This window comes from Bubalus bubalis, chromosome 4 (assembly GCF_019923935.1).
Source record: "Bubalus bubalis isolate 160015118507 breed Murrah chromosome 4, NDDB_SH_1, whole genome shotgun sequence".
Lineage (NCBI taxonomy): Eukaryota > Metazoa > Chordata > Mammalia > Artiodactyla > Bovidae > Bubalus > Bubalus bubalis.
The window spans coordinates 140082575-140099800 of NC_059160.1; the positions used below are offsets into that span (position 1 = coordinate 140082575).

General features: G+C 39.8%; 1 long non-coding RNA gene across 1 annotated transcript in view; it reads right to left on the reverse strand.

The window, feature by feature from the left end:
• LOC123333432 overlaps positions 1–16123 on the reverse strand; it is a 38311-nt gene extending 22188 nt beyond the window's left edge. Inside the window, exons 1-3 of the long non-coding RNA XR_006550807.1 lie at positions 15783–16123; positions 14523–14956; positions 13893–14351 (exon numbers count right to left, since the gene is read on the reverse strand). This is a non-coding gene — a long non-coding RNA (uncharacterized LOC123333432). The remainder of the gene's footprint in view (positions 1–13892; positions 14352–14522; positions 14957–15782) is intronic.
• Between the last annotated feature and the right edge of the window lie 1103 nt (positions 16124–17226).

Consider the following 17226-nt stretch of genomic DNA (forward strand, 5'->3'; position numbering starts at 1 on the left):
AGACAGAGGCACTAACGCTGATGCATAGCCTCTGGATTCCCTGTGGAAGCAGATGTTATCAGTACCACTGACCTCCATAGGCAATTGCTCGGCTGATTAGGAGGAGAAATAGCAACCCCTGACTTGACAAAAGCAAGAAGGGAGAAGGAATCCTGAGTTAAAACAGGACAGTGAGCGGTTGCTACAGTAGGAAAGGAAATTATTCATTCTAGGATAACTCCCAGGAGAAGGAAAAAGAGAACTTAGGCAAAAAAGATTAGATCGTAGTTCTAATTCCACTATTAATTAGAAGTATCTGGAGGGAAACTATTTCACCTCTGGAATATCCATTAATAAGCAAGTTTTAATGGTAACAAGATAATATTTATGAAGCATTTATTATGGGCCAGAAAATGCACTAAGTGTCTTACATGTGTTCCTTCATTCTTTATAATTACACTTTGAGGCAAGTACTCCTATTATTATCCATATTTTACTCATGTGGCAACTTGAGGTTTTGATAGCATAGGAAAATTATTTAAGCCACTGAGTGCTGGAGCTCTGGTTCTCAGAACAGCTAATGACATCATCCTTGCATTCCTATGAAGACTGTGGACAGGACCCAAGGAGATAATGGATATATAGTGTTTGGAAATCCTCCCAAATGAAGGAATAGCTATCATCATAGAGTCATATGGAAACTTTAAAATGACACCCAACATCTTTCATGCCTACTATTGCTCCAGTATTTTTTTCACACCTCCCTACTCTATCCCTGGTATTTTGTACTTGTGCATGTCTCACACTTGATACTTCTCTGTAGTGCCGTCACTTTTGTGAAAATGTTGGCATCTCTTTTGCTTTTCTCCCAGTCATGAGGTTGAACAAACCAGTGGAGCTTAACACTGGCTCACTCAGCCCTCGATGTGTAGGTCAAACTTCTTCCAGGTAATAAATCTAGGACAGAGAGTATATAAGCATAGAAATAATTCTTTCTTAGGTCATGCCATCTGTCACTTGCTTTCAACAAAGATAACAGGAAGGGAGGAAAAAAGGCAAACAATGCAGAGGTTACTTTCCTCAAGGGGAGAATTATTTATCAGTAAGCAGTTACTTCTCATCAATTAGCAGTAAGGAATCTAGAAACATCTTGCCTTCAATTTCTTTCTACACTCAAATGCAAACTGCTAACATTACTATTCTCCCCCCACCCAAAATAATTTTGATAAAAATTTAGTAATATATTTAAAAAAAGAAAAAGTGCTTATCAGTCATTTTCACCTTAGTACAAGGTAGTTTATAGTACTTTATATCCGAAAGGGATCTTGCTATAATGATATTGGAAAGCATATGAAGTGCCTCATCATCAGAAAACAAGAGGCAGGATGTTAGTATAGGGCCACCTCTGCTCCTGTAGAGTGGTGTTCAGTGCTAGAAGTTATTAGACTAATGATGATCATATTACTCACTTATATTGATTTTTATAATACTACAGTCTTCATGTAGCACACATGATCCTATGCTCCTCTTACCACAGAATATTAGAATAAGAGAAAAAAATACCTGGGATGCCTTGTCTACAAAGAGGCTAAGACTATACATAAAAAGAGGCCTCCCGAATCAAGAGCCCTGACAGATGCCCAGTTATATGGTTGTGGCACAAGTGGCTACTTGGCTCAAAAATTTGAATATCTCATGGCCAACGTAGGGGAATAAAGTATAGGTCTTAGAAACCGTGGGGATGCAGTAGAAACACTGGCTCTGGCCTGGGTCCAATGAGCAACAAAAGTGCTCAGTTGTAAATTAGGATCTTGGGAGTAGACGAGTGATTTGATATTGGGTTGACCAAAATGTTCATTTGGGTTTTTTCATAGATGTTACAGAAAATCCTGAACTTTTAGGACAACACAATACTAACCCTCACTTCATTGTAGGCAACATAGAGAGAGTTCAGATGACTTACTGGAAAAAGTGACTCTCTTGTTTGGGAAACAGAAGACAGAAAATGGGATGGAGGTTGGCACCATTGTTAGAGGTCAACTCATTATTTTCTCTTAACATTTAAGTGGTGGGTAGAATAAAACAGAGTTTTGCTCTGGATTACCATTGATTCACTACCTAAACTAGATATATTGTTTACCTTTCATTTGTTCACCCCTATATTGGGATATTTCATCCTTATCTCCCTTAGGTTGTAATAAAAATATTTTCCATGTTTTTTTTGTAAATGAAAAGGATTCTAGATATATTTTAAATAATGAGCTTGCAAGTATATGAAATGTTTTAGAAGGAAACTGGATTTTTGAGGTTGGAATTTGAGATTAGAATAGGTCAAGTCTTAGGGATAGACCATTTGAGTCCTAATCTTTATTCTTCCACTTGAATTATTCTATGTCTTGGTTTTCTAACCTGTAGAATGAAGATAATAGTAGCTCCACTTCATACAAGGGTAATGTTATTGGATTTTAGTCCCAGAATTACTGTTAATTCACTATACGACACTGGCCAAGTTATTTCACTTCTTTGGGCTTCCTTGTACTCATATTTCAGAGAAGGCGATGGCACCCTACTCCAGTACTCTTGCCTGGAAAATCCCACGGACGGAGGAGCCTGGTAGGCTGCAGTCCATGGGGTTGCTCAGAGTTGGACACGACTGAGCAACTTCACTTTCACTTTTCACCTTCATGCATTGGAGAAGGAAATGGCAACCCATTCCAGTGTTCTTGCCTGGAGAATCCCAGGGACAGGGGGGCCTGGTGGGCTGCCGTCTATGGGGTCGCACAGAGTTGGACACGACTGAAGTGACTTAGCAGCAGCAGCAGTACTCATATTTAAAACAGATTTCAATCTCAAACAGATAATTTCTGAATCTTCCGTGGCTAAATTCCATGATTCCCTCATTATGTACATCATTTATAATGTGCATTGCATATACAGAAGTAAATATTGCAAACTTTTAAGTTGATAATGAAATACCATCAATGTCTTGGAGCCGAGTTAGAAACAGGAAAAGTAATGACTAGTAAAACTGATAATGCCCATAGCAAAAGGAAATGAGACATTTAAAAAAGTAATAGAGACATTCATTGTTCCATTAATAAAGGGAACAAAGCAAATATAAGTGGGCCTATCACTATAAGTCAGCCTGACTGATTGACTTAAAGAAATAAGACTGTAGTTAATGCACATCATTTACAAATATAGGGGAATGGAGACAATTCTTTAACCAGTGGTTACAAATCACAGTTTAAGAATGATACTCAATCATTTTAAGTGGATTGAAATCCTCACATGTGGGCCATGAAATTGGCCCTTGGAGCTCTCCCACTCACAGCTCCTACACAGGGAAAACAGCCAGACGGTTTTACAATCCCTGTATGCTGCTTCTGTGTTGCAATGGCAACGGTAGGGCTGTTTCATTGCCTTGCATGATTCCTGGGAAAGAGCTTGCACCAGATTGTTCAGAGTCTTCATGGACTCCTCAAAATCTTTAAACCCTACATATAATTTCAGCCTAGGTAATAGTATGGGTGCTAACTAGATCGTATCCCGGATCAGCTAGCATCTTTTGTACTGCCAGTTAAAGTTCTCAAAAATGTTAACAGGAAATGAATCGTAAAAATTCTCAGTGCTAAATGCAGAGCTGCATTTAACATTTGTTACTGGAGAAGAATTATTTTTTGACTCATAAAGCTCAAGGTGTTTCCAGGTTTCTGTTTCATTTGTTGACAGGCTTATCAGCAGGGTTCCTTCTACCACCCATCCTGAGCAAGAGCAAGCTGACATTCTATGCTATCCCAAGGCTATGCTCCACATCCCAGGTCTTACGCCTCTTCCCAAGTGCATGCTTTGTATGTTCTGAGTCAGGTGCCACTTTATTCAGTCCTGAAATATTTCTGAAACCTCGACCTGCTGATCTCTGGTCCCTCTGCTTTTTGCATTATTTTATTTCTGACATTAAATCTCTGACTTGTTTGATTTTAGAATGCAGTGTTCTCATTATTCCAGATGTATAGCCTCCTTTTTTATACCCACTGAGCTGTCCCTCATACCCCCTGCTAAAAGAAGCCCAAAGTGCTAAATTATCTTGAAATTCTTTGAAAATTTATATAATCAAAATGTGAAATGGATGTCTTTAGCCTGCAACAACAACAAAAAGTGAACTACTTCATTCAGCAAGTACTTGGGGCTCTCATCTAAAAAGAAAAACATTCTAGAAAAGGTCACAGTTGTATGGTCATAAGATCAAAGTTAACTTTAATTTCTAACGATTTAAAATAACCTATTATCAAAACCCAAAGCAAGCTTTTAGTAACTTTACTGCTTTTGTTTTAAAACAATAATGTTTAATGGGAATATTAATGTTTTTCTTGTACCTTCTGCCTAGGAGAGCACTTGTTTTCAGGCTTCCTACAACAAAACATTAAGAGTTTAGTTCACATCATGCTGAAACAATAAAGTTGAATCAAAACTGAAGGGAAATACATCTTCAGTGAGATTCCATCATCCCTTATTAATGCCATAATGGAGGGCTATAAATCTGTTTCTTATACAATTCATGCAATAAAATACTTAATGGATTGTGAATGACATGTTATAGAACTAGGCATTAAGTATCGCAATTTATATTTAAATGGGCTTCAGACATAAATAAATGCTCTATAAATAGCAGGCTTTCTCAAGTCAGAAGATATAACCTTCCATTTACTTCTAGCAGACTTGGGAGCAGAATCATTACAGAGTGTGTTGCTGTCACCAAATTGTTATTTTATCTTGAATTAGGTTGTTGTTGTTTTTTTCTTTACATTTAAAATAGTTTATGATTACAAAATTGTTCAAGGGCTCTTAAACCAAAATCAGCTCCAAGTACTGCCTTTATAAGCAATGCCCCCTAAAAGGATGTCAGAATGATCTTACCCCTAAAACTGGATTGTGTGGCATTGATATTGCTGCCTGATCCATAATGAACATATGATGAAAAGATGGAATACAGTAAGAATGAGGCACCTGGAATCATGAAAATATCTATTAGCCCAAACCTGCTTAGTCCCTTTGTATCACCTTCTCTCTAAATGGTCATTTCCCTAGGGGATATCACTGGGGCATTTACCACCAAGTAAACCTGCAAAGGAGACACAACCTCCTCACTCAAGAGACTGGGGAGCAAACCAGCACTCATGGCATATTTTAAGTGAACAGGGTGGCTCAGGCCATGCAATGTGAAGCTTATAGAAGTGCTGTGAGTGTGAAAACAAAGCCAAGTTTTAGATTCTGTCCAAAGTTTAAGTCCATATCTGCTTGGCATCTTGTAAGGCAAATCAAGGTTATAATATTGAAGCATCCCTCATTTCTGTTGTGAAGTCACACTTTACCTTCATAGTATGAATATGTGAGTGTGTGTGTGTATCTGAAATCTAGTCTTTAACTTCAGAAAATCTGACAAATTTGACTACTTCAATCTGTTCAAAGGACCAGTGGCTCACTAGATGAGAGGGAAGATAAGCATGGACTCACTAATGTTTGCAGATGAGAAATACCAATAAAATACTAGTCTTAACTACCTTGGGGAACTGAATGAGCCAGAAATGCCTACGCAACACTAGACATAATGAACCATCATTGCCGGAGTGCTGGATGGTGAGTCTAGGCCTAAGGTTTGATTCCATGTTAACCCCACTTGCTAATTTATTGGCCAGTGATTCCAGAACTATATTATCTTAAAAGTTGGAGAAGGCCAAGGCTAGGAAATGACCTCTAACATCCATTCTAATATTAACATACTCTGATCTGAGTCTGAATGTTTCAGTTCTATCCATGTCATCCATTATTTGTTACTTTACTGACCCCATACCAGTCTTATCATTCCCATCCAAATATAAAATTAACCACTTTGAAAGCTGCTCAGATGAAATTTCATATTTTCCAATAAAGAATTCCTGGAGACTGAGCTGAAAAATCTCTATCTCTGGCAATATTCTGCTCTGCTTTTCGAAAATATGACCAGGTGGTCTCTGAACAGAAGCCACTACACGGTGGTCACCTGATGAAAGCTGTGGTCTCCTCTACTGCTTCCCTTGTTTTCCTCAGTGCTTTTCTTTCATATCATTGAGTAATGCTTCATGCCAGGGGTGGTTCTTGGAAATCAGAGGGGAAACAGTATTTGGAAAGTGTATCTCAATTTATAACTGTGAAGTTCAGGTATAGTAACAGGTCCTGTGAATATTATACATCTCATTTTAGAAGTAATGAAACCACCTTAGATACATATATTGACTTGTCTCAGTTCTACCCACAGGAATACATGTCCTATAAAAGTAGGAATCTGTATCTTTTTAATCCTTTTCTATACCCTAGGCATCTAAAAGAGCAACTGGCACATAGTATTCACTTAAATACTAATAATACTTATAAATAAATAGTTGCTTTAATGAATCTCACAGCAAATATATGAGAGAGAATCCCAAATCTTGTGAAACTTGATGTATTCATAAAAATACCATTTCTCAGAAAAGTACCAAGTCACAAGATGGCCCTCAACTACAGATACCTAATAATTCTGTGCCCCAGTTTTATTATCTATAAAATGGGTATGATATTTGTTGAAAGAATAAAAAGAGTTCAAGATTTTAAGAGTGCTACCATGGTACTAGGCACATCAAAAAAGGCTTATAAAATCTCAGATTTGTTTCCTTTTTTTTTCTTCTCTTTTTTGTGTACTGTTCCCTCTTTTCCCCTCTACCCTCTTTTTTTTTTTTTTTTTTTTTCCTGACTTTATTCTTTCCAAGTCTCTTTTCCTCTCTCAGGGTCCTCCACTAGGCAGCTCAACTTTAAAGATAATTTAAAAAATAAAAAAGGCTCCTCCTACTCCCCATGGAGTAGGAAAAGAAATGCTATGACCAACCTAAATAGCCTATTAAAAGGCAGAGATTACTTTGCCAACAAAGGTCCATCTAGTCAAAGCTATGGTTTTTCCAGTAGTCATGTATGGATGTAAGGGTTGGAGTATAAAGAAAGCTGAGTGCCAAAGAATTGATGCTTTTGTACTGTGGTGTTGGAGAAGACTCTTAAGAGTCCCTTGAACAGCAAGATCCAACCAGTCCATCCTAAAGGAAATCAGTCCTGAATATTCATTGGAAGGACCGATGCTGAAGCTGAAACTCCAATACTTTGGCCACCTAATGTGAAGAACTGACTCATTGGAAAAGACCCTGACACTAGGAAAGATTGAAGGCGGGAGGAGAAGAGGACAACAGAGGATGAAATGGTTGGATGGCATCACTGACTCGATGAACATGAGTTTGAGTAAGCTCCAGGAGTTGGTGATGGACAGGGAAGTCTGGCATGCTGCAGTCCATGGGGTTGAAAAGAGTCGGACATGACTGAGCAACTGAACTGAACTCCCCATAGCTGCCATTTTTAGATATATCTCCTATACTCCAAAAGTAGAGAAAATTCCCAAGACAATCTAAGAGATTCACAGCGACCATTTTGTAAATATGAGATCTTGTTCTTACATTTGTTTTTTACAAACATTTGTTCTTTTTCAAACAATTGTTTCATAGTGAGGTTGTAATAGATTTCCTCAACAATGAAGAATTCCAGATCTCCCTATCTTTTCCTTGTGAAGTTCTTTGTGGATGTAGATTTCCCTTGCATTATTCCTAAGTTGCTTAGCCTTCTATTGGCCACCAGGTTCTCTGTCCCTTTCTTCTCTTCAATGATTTCTGGAGCCCTTAAAAGAGAAAGTGTTAGTCACTTCAGCTGTATCTGACTCTTTGCAACCCCATGGACTATAGCTTGCCAGGCTCCTCTGTCCATGGAATTCTCCAGACCAGAATACTGGAGTGAGTAGCCATTCCCTTCTCCAGGGGATCTTCTCGATCCTCTCAATCTTCTCCAGGGATTGAACTCAGGTCTCCTGCATTACAGGCAAATACTTTACCATCTGAGCTTCCAGAGAAGCCCATACAGCCTGTTCTTCAGAAAATTGTTGTTGCTGTTGGTTTTCCAGATGCTGTCATCCTTAGTGATCTTTTCTCTGCTCTACTGATTTATCTTTTTCATAATAATAGCTTTCACCTTTTTGCTAATTTTCAAAACTCATCTTTCTGTTTTATGTTTCTATATTTGTCCATTTTGACCTTTTTTTTACTGGTTGTCCTTTTATGAGCTAATAATCAGTTTGAGATGGTTAATCTGCTGCTGTTGATATTATACACGGATCAGCTATCCTTCCTTTTCCTCCCTGATTATTCTGTTTAATTATTTAATTTTCAAATGTTCAATGTTCTATTTAAAAAGTTCTTCTCCACATTGTAAATTCTGCATACTATACTCCTTTCCTTTCATCTAACCTATATTTTATGAGGCTAATTAACTGAATCTAAAGGATGTTCTCAAAGCCACACTCCACAAAAGAATATGAAAAACTTCCCATATGATGAATGTGCATCATTCTGGTTTCATCCAATCTAGAGCATCAGTTAGCAACTTCTCTGAGAAACTTCTATTGCCGGGCCAGTTTCATTAGGTACAGCAATATTTCTACTGTGATCCTTGCTGTGATCTGATCATAACTGTAAGAGGGGAAGTATTGAATTAAAATTCTCCACTTTAAAGTAAGTTTGAATCTCTTGACAAAATTGTAAGATAGACATACACACCTCAGTGTCTTTGCAGATTCTCTATCTCAGCCCACTTCAACCTTTATAAGTATTCCTTCACCTCTGGCTCCTATATGTTGTAAAACCTCATCCTTGACTCTGCCTCTCCCGCACATTCCACCATGGTGCCCCCAAGTCAAACCTGCCCTGCAGAGATAAAACTGCCTGATGGACAGCTTCCCTGACATCCTGTCCCCTCAAAGTTCATCACTGTCCTATTATTTTGTGCTTATCCTACTTGAGTCATTAAGATGACGCAAACTAAATCTCAATTTGATGTTAATGGCCATTAATGACTTAAAAGGTGACCCTTCTCAGGAGACTTAACTATATTTTCAGTGTGCTTCTAATACCATAACCTGAAATGTTGCAGAATGGTGGGAACTTCAAATTCCATGGCAGATGAGCAAGGGAAATACCACATGTGGATGATAACAGGGCTCATGTCACCTTCTAATCATACTAATACTACTTATAAAGCTTTTCCTCTGAACCTGAGCATGACGGCCCCTGCTTACTGAAGACTGCAACTGGATAATTATACAGTTTGAAGGGATTATATCTGGTGGAACCTTGATGAGTTAATCAATCTTCTTATCTTTGGAGGCAGAGTGATTATGAATTATTAGCTCAATTTCTGAATGCAAAAAGACGATGCTCTCTGAAGGGGAATCTGACCATTCGGATGTTAAGCAGAGTGTTTTGGTTTTTTTTTTCTTTTAATCAATTAAATGAAAGGTTTACATTTTTCATATAGTTTGAGGGCTTAAATTTTTAATTCAAACTAATATGTCAAGCAATGGCACTTACAAAAATGGAATGACGCAACGGGACTTTTATCAGTTGGTAAGTGGAGATGAGAGGAAAGTGCTGACAGATCAGCAGAGTTATCTAAAAGCCAAGGGACAAGCAGAGCCTTGCAGATATCCAAGCCTGGCCAGGAAACAGAGATAAATGAGAGCAGAGAGCAGAAACCTCATTGTTACCCTCCTGCCTGTGGTAAATGGAGACTCTCAGTATGTGAGTACCTGTCTCTAATCACATGTAAAACTGCAAAACTTGCAGGGTTACTTTGATATGAGCAAGGTTAATGTGCTACTCAAGATTAATTGTGACTTCACCAAGAAATTTATGGAGGATGAGGGAATCTGAAAGTGAAAAGAGAACCAAAAGCCTTGTTGGAGATTTATCATGAGAGGGTGATGAATGAATGCCTTCAGAAACCAATAATAGGATTTTAAAGATTCACAAAAGCAGCATTAAGGAGATCTCTGGTGCTTACCTTAGACAAACTAGAGCTGGTGGATGGATGACTACTCTGTTACAGCTGCGTGGGGAAGCTCAGCTGGTTATTTTAGACTGGGCCTCAAGAACTGTCTATGCTTGTGTAAGACAGACTAAAGTGGGAAGCCAGTGTACAGCACAGGTAGGTCAGCTTGGTGCTCTGCGATAACCTGGAGGGGTGGGATGGGAAGGTGGAAGGGAGACCCAAGAGGGAGAGCATACATGTATACCTATAGCCGATTCACATTACTGTACAGCAGAAATGACTACAACATTGTAAAGCAATTATATGTCAATTAAAAGTTAAATAATAAAGGCTGAGAGTAATAGTTTAAAAAATGACAATTTAGAAAACAAATCTTAAAGAGTGAATACTACAGAAAGTAAGAGAGAATGTCTGCTTGTGGCAACATGGATGTTCCTTGGGTGCATTGTGCTAAGTGAAATAAATCAGATAGAAGGACAAAAAAAAAAAAAAAAAAGATATTCTATACTTTTCCCCCCCTCACTGTTCCTGAGGTAAAATGCTAAATAAAAATTGTATGCATATCATATAATGTGTGCAAGTATCTAATGTGATGTTTGATATACATTATATTGTGAAATAATCATCCCATTCCACCTATTAAACATACCTATCACATGCACACAAAAGCTATGCTTTATAGAGAACAGACTTGTGGTTGCCAAGGGGGAAGAGAGGTGGGGGAAAGAAGGCTTGGGAATTTGGGATTAGCAGATACAAACTAGTATATATAGGATGGATCAACAACAAGGACCTAATATATAGCACAGAGCTATACTCAATATCCGGTGATAAATCAGAATGAAAAAGAACATGAAAAAGAATATATATATATAAAACTGAGTCACGGTGTTGTACAGCAGAAATTAACATTGTAAATCAACTATAATTCAATAACATTTAAAAAAATGTGCTTTGGTGAAGTTTTGAATTCTGGATCTAGTCCTCTGTATGATATTTTAATAGACTTATGTTGACCATTCCACAAAGAAAGAAAACAAAATGACCATCTGATGATTCATAGACTAATCACACAAGAGATCTCAGTTTCATCTCTGTCACTCATTAGTTACACAATTTTGGATAATTCACCTAATTTCTCAAATCCTCTACTTCATCATAAGAATGACAGGAAAACAATTGTGTCAACTTACATTTTTGTTGTGAGTGTTAAGTGCGATAATGATTAGCAGAGTCCTTTAGCACTTCAGACAAAGAGCTACCCTTGTCAGAACCTCTGTCATTCTTAGCGGTAGTAGTAATAGAAACAAAATAAAGGGTCTGTGGAATCAAACCGCTGTGGTACCCAGTGCAACCACCTCCACCCTAAGCATAGTCCGTGCTCTAACTAGAAAATCTATCTTGGTTTTTCTCTCCCATAGATAAAGAAGAGGCAGGTAATTATTTGACTGTTTATCAATAAGCTTTTCAGTCACAGAAAGTGTTTGTCATGACATTATTACTTCATGTAGAACATGTTACAATTAACTAGCCCAAGCTTATCTTACTTTTGGATTCACTACAGTTTTACAGGAACTTCAGGAGGCAACCAGGACTCACTTGGCTATATGAATAGTGTAGTCCTTCAGAGGAAATTTTCTGGAAAGATTTCCACAGATGGCTGATACATATGTGGATTTGTGTTACCTTCAGTTTCAGCAGGGAATGTAGTTTAATTTTGTTCATAAATTTTTATTTATTATTATTATTATTTTTTTTTTTAGATTGCATACGGTTAAGTCCTGAAGTTCTCCATGCATTTACTGAACAGCCCATTTCTTTCTGTGTTTGTATTTCAGAGAAAGGCAAATTAAAAACTTTAAAGGAAACTTTGGTTGGGACAACTAAAGTAGAAGATTGTGATCACCTGTGATTACCTGGTGTTTGTGCATGAAAAGCTATTATTTTGGTTTCCAGGTGTTAGGCTAACCGTTTTCCACTGTTAGGTAAGATCCTTTATTCAGTTTTTCTTAGTTTACCTGTGCTTCCTCTTTTCTTTGACTTTCTTCTAATTTCACTCTACACTCCACTGGTGATTTCATCATCTTGAAGGTGAGTATCTGCAATCAATTCTTTTCCTACCTCCAGACACATCTATGTCCAACAAAAAGTTGGCACTCAAAATTCTCAAGTAGTTCACGTCTCAATGGCAACACACATTTATCCACTCAACCATTATAACCAGCCTACCATGTTCCATGTTCTAAGCCAGGAAAATAAAATAAAGCTTGTGGTCTATTGAAGGAGAAGGTTATTAATCAAATAATAACACATCAAAATGAAATTTCAGTTTCTAATAGAGGATGTAAAGGGAAAGCAAAGATTATCATAAAACATTTTAAAGGGGAATAAGGCCAAGCCAGGAAAAGCTCCCCATCTTCCTCTAATGCTTCCAATCTCAGCAGATTGCATTACCAAACCCTCAGATGCTCAAGACAAAAATCTAGAGGAGAATGTTCATTCCTCCTACTCTCACTGTCCTTATATCCAATTTGTGAGTAAATACTCCCAAGTACATATCTCAAATGCTTGCATATTGATCCATTTCTTTCCATCTTCCAGTTCAAGCTAAAGTTATCTTTCCTAACTGGTTTCCCTGCACTGACTTGGCTCTGAAACCAAGCAGGACCCAGCAGACACTAAAGACTTTCCGTGTCCCTGTTTGTTATTTGTAGAAAAAGAAGTTAGTCTCCTACACATTCCCTGGTTCCAAAGAGCCAATTCAAGCACTTATTAATTAGGGAAGTGAGAGAATTCAGAAACAAAGGAAATGAAAGCCCAGCATAACCTTTTTCATGATCACTAGCTTAAACCAATACCTTGATTTATGACCCCAAATTGTTGAGATAATGTCCTGTGACTTTAAACAGCTGGCCCCAAGCAGACTTAGAAATGAATGACACTGGAAGGGTCAACTGAGAACTGAAACTCCTGGACCATCTGCTGCTGCCGCCAAGTTGCTTTAGTCGTGTCCGACTCTTTGTGACCCCATGGACTGCAGCCTACCAGGCTCCTCCGTCCATGGGATTTTCCAGGCAAGAGTACTGGAGTGGGGTGCCATTGCCTTCTCCGCCTGGACCATCATCTAAGCCCTAAACAAATCATAAATGCCTCCTAGAGGAAAGGTAAAGGATCACCAGACATTGACCACTGAGCTTGTTTTACAGGAACATATAGAATAATCACAGCCACCCGAGACAAGCAAAATCATACAGTGATGCCAAAAAGCCCACAGCTAAGATTTTATCACAAAACGAGAATCCCATAGAATGTCCTCCCCTCTCCCTCTTTGCTGTTAAACTTCTTATCTCCTGGCCAGCCAGCAAGATGGATTTGAGACAAGTCTAACTTTCCTGTCTTCCAGGTTGGCGCCTCCTCGACTAATAAATGTTTCTCATCCAAACTCCAATGTTTCAGCTTGCTTGTGCTTGCTGTTCCAAAATGGCCACCTGCAATATAGGCTCCACAGAGCAACCAGAGTAATGCTTAAATTTTTTTTTTTAAGTTTTTAGCCAGTTCAAGATGGTGACATAAGAGGTTCTTGGGCTCTCCTCCTCTCGTGGAAACATCAAATCTGCAGCTACATATGGAACAACTTCCTCTGAAAAAACTCTAAAAGCAACCACTAAGCAATCTCTACAACCAGAGGGAGGAGGAAAGGCCCACATTAGAGTGGATAGGAAAGGCTGGAACAATCTCACCACAAAGTACAACCCCCACCTTGGCCGGTGATCCGCATTCGGGAGGGAATGAAATACCCCAAGCTTCTCCCTGAGGAGCAAAGAATACCCACAGCAGTCACCCCAGCTTTTAAGACCTTCCCCTGAGAGACAAGTCTCCCAAATGTTTAGCTTTGAAAACCAATGGAGCTTGCATACCCGAGACCCAGAGGCTGTAGTGACCTGAGAAATGGCTCTTCTAGGCCTGGTGCTGGGCCTTACCTGCTCCAGGGTCCTGTGTGAAACAATTGGTTGCTGGGTGTCCAGACTTCATGTTGGGGGAGGCTGGTCTGCTTGTCCTGGAGCTTCAGCCTGAGGAGCAGGCCTCTGAGGAAGCCTGCCACCAGTTGGGCACCATCTCTGGGTCTCTCTCCCAGCCTGGCTGTCACCCGGGCTCCATCTTCTTTCTTTTACCTTTTTCCTGAGACCCCATCTATAAGCCCTTCCTTTGCTTTCTTCCAACGCGCAGGCAGGCCCATCTTCATGTTCTGGTGGCATCTCTTTCTCTTTTAACATTAGGGCTTTTTGTTTCTTTTTCCTCAGCAGGTGCCATCTTCATGCTTGCCCTCTGCTGTGGGCAGCAGGATCTTGGGGCCTGGGGAGGGGGCTTGTTCTCCAGTTTGCTTCCTCTGTTTTGCAGCCCCACTTATAACTGAGCATGGCCCTCCACTTGCCTTTTGCCTGTAGAAAAACACTAGTCTAAGAATAAATTTAACCAGAGAAGGGAGAAAACTCAAAAAGGAAAACAAGCAAGCTCTGAGCCATGGCTTTTGAGCTGTTTGGCAGACTAAAACCACCACCAGGTGGAAGAAGTTACCCAGACCAGATGGAATTAATTATCTCCCCACCAACCTATCAGAAGTATGTCCATGAGCTGATTCTATAACTGAAAGTGGGATCCAGCTTCTTGCAATACCAAACCCAATAAAAAGGCAAGGTTGGTGGAAAGGAAAGTTTGCTTTATTTTGGATGCAGGCAACCAGGGGAAGGGTGGATTCCTGTCCAAAGGCTGACACCCACTACAAGTGGGTAAGAGCTTTTATAGGAAGAGGGAGGGAGCTCCAAACAGAGTCAGCTCTGACAGTCATCTTGAAACTAGTTATCAGTGGTCTGACTAGCTTCATCTTGATTGTTTTAAGTGCAAATGATTGCAATTAATCTTTACTTCCAGGGTTGGTTTGTTCCCATTTCCTTGAGGCCAGTTCTCAGAATTGTGGCAGTTTAGGTCATGGCTACAGTCTGGTCATCATGTAGTTAACTTCTTCTGTCTGGTGAGGGTTCAGTATCTACAAGACAGTTCACAGGATATGGTTCAGAATACTATCTATAGTCCTTGAAGTGAAGAAAGTAAAAGTGTTAGTCACTCAGTAGTGTCTGACTCTTTGCAACCCCTGCAAAGGACTATGGCCTACCAGGCTCCTCTGTCCATGGAATTCTCCAGGCAAAAATACTGGAGAAAAATACTGGAGTTGGTAGCTATTCCCATCTCCAGGGGGTCTTCCTGACCCTGGGATCAAACCCAGGTCTCCTGCATTATCGGCAGATTCTTTACTGTCTGAGCCACCAGGGAAGCCTCTAGAGCTCTTGAGGAGGAACTAAAAGTCCCTGACTTTGCTTACTATTATTGTTTTGTCCCGACTGACAGCTTTTGTCTCTGCTTCTCTATTTTCTCATTTCTCTGATTAAACTTATACATTGCGAAAGTTTTTTTCACAAACAAAACACAGGTGGAGGACACAGGACACAAAGACCATAGGATCCTGCTTCATTTCAATCCCACGTCTCACAAACCCCCACCCCTGGCCCCGCGACCCCGCCCCCCGCCCCCCCCCACCCCACCCTATCTTTAAAACATTCTTCTGAAAGCCTTTGGGGAGTTCAGGTTTTTGAAGCACTAGCTGCCTTGGACTCCTTTCTTGGCCTCCTACAATAAAAAAGCTGGATTTTCCTTCACAACACTCTGGTGTCAGTAGCTGACTTTACTGACTGTGGGCAAGCAGAACCAAGTTTGATTTAATGATAACCCGGCTCTGGAGGCCTGAGTGGGGATGGTTGCAATTCCGGTACAATCAGAGAGAGAGACTATCAACCCCAGGGCTCTGCACAGATTACCCGCTGAGACAAACCGCCAGTCTTCCCATGAAAAAGGCCTATTTGCTGGTTCTGGATCTTTGGCCAGCCTTCTGGTCTGGCAAGGCGGGGCAGCCTTCTGGTCTGGCACTAGGGGTCTTTGAAATGGAGGCCAGCAAGCAAAATCTTTGCGTTGCCCTGCAGGGGCTCCAACACTAACATAGCTGAGGGGAATCTGGTCCTCTTGGAGCCTAAGTCTTCTCTGCCAGTTGCTGCCTGGAGTAAAATGAGAACAACATAATGAAGTCTCTGAGGAACCACAGCTATTAGGATCCAATTACATAGTTGTATTCTCCATAGTTAGCACTGCCTACAGCATACCTTAACTTCTACAGCAGCCTGGGATCTTATTGTGAGAAATGAAGTAGGTAGGGGAAGAAAAAATTGTTTTCAAAAATATTTTCTATTATTTAGAAGACCATGTAATGTACTTCAGATTAAATATGGCTGTACATGTATATGGCTTCCCTGGTGGCTCAGATGATAGAGAATCTGCCTAAATGCGGGGGACCTTGGTTCAATCCCTGGGTTGGGAAAATACCCTGGAGGAGGGTATGGCAACCCACTCCAGTATTCTTGCCTGGAAAATCCCCATGGACAGAGGAGCCTGGTGAGCTACAGTCCATGGGGTTTCAAAGAGTCAGACACGACTGAGCAGAATTTTGCTTTCATATGTGTATGGGGCTTCCCAGGTGGTGCCAGTGGTAAAGAAAATGCCTCCTAATGTAGAAGACTTAAGAGACATATGTTCAATCCTTAGATGGGGAAGATACCCTTGAGAAGGAAATAGCAGCCCACTCCAATATTCTTACCTGGAGAATTTCATGGACAGAGAAGCTATAGTCCATAGGGTCATAAAGAGTCAGACATGACTGAAGTGACTTACCATGCATGCACATATGTATATATGTATGTGTATGTGATAGTCACTCAATCGTGTCTTGACTCTTTGCAACCCCATGGACTGTAGCCCACCAGGCTCCTCTGTCCTTGGGATTCTCTAGGCAAGAATATTGGAGCCATGCCCTCCTCCAGGGCATCTTCCCAACCCAGGTATGCCTGGCAACTCACTCCAGTATTCTTGCATGGAGAATTCCATGGACAGAGGAGCATGGGAAGCTATGATCCATAGGGTTGCAAAGATTTTTTTCCTTATTATTTTAGGCCAAGAACTAATAACTATTTTTGAATGTTTTCTTTATATCTAAAAATTTACTGCCACTCATTTTGAAGAATAGCTGTTTATTAACAATAAATTATTTAAATTGCTTGAGACTTCAAATTAAACAGAAACCTAAATAACGTATTAGATGAGGTCTGGAAGAATTTCTAAAAAGTAATTGTACATATGACTGAAATAAGAACCAACCAAAGAGGTCCAAGTCAGCTTCACTGGCAAACTCATTTTCTCTTAGCAGAGAAGTTA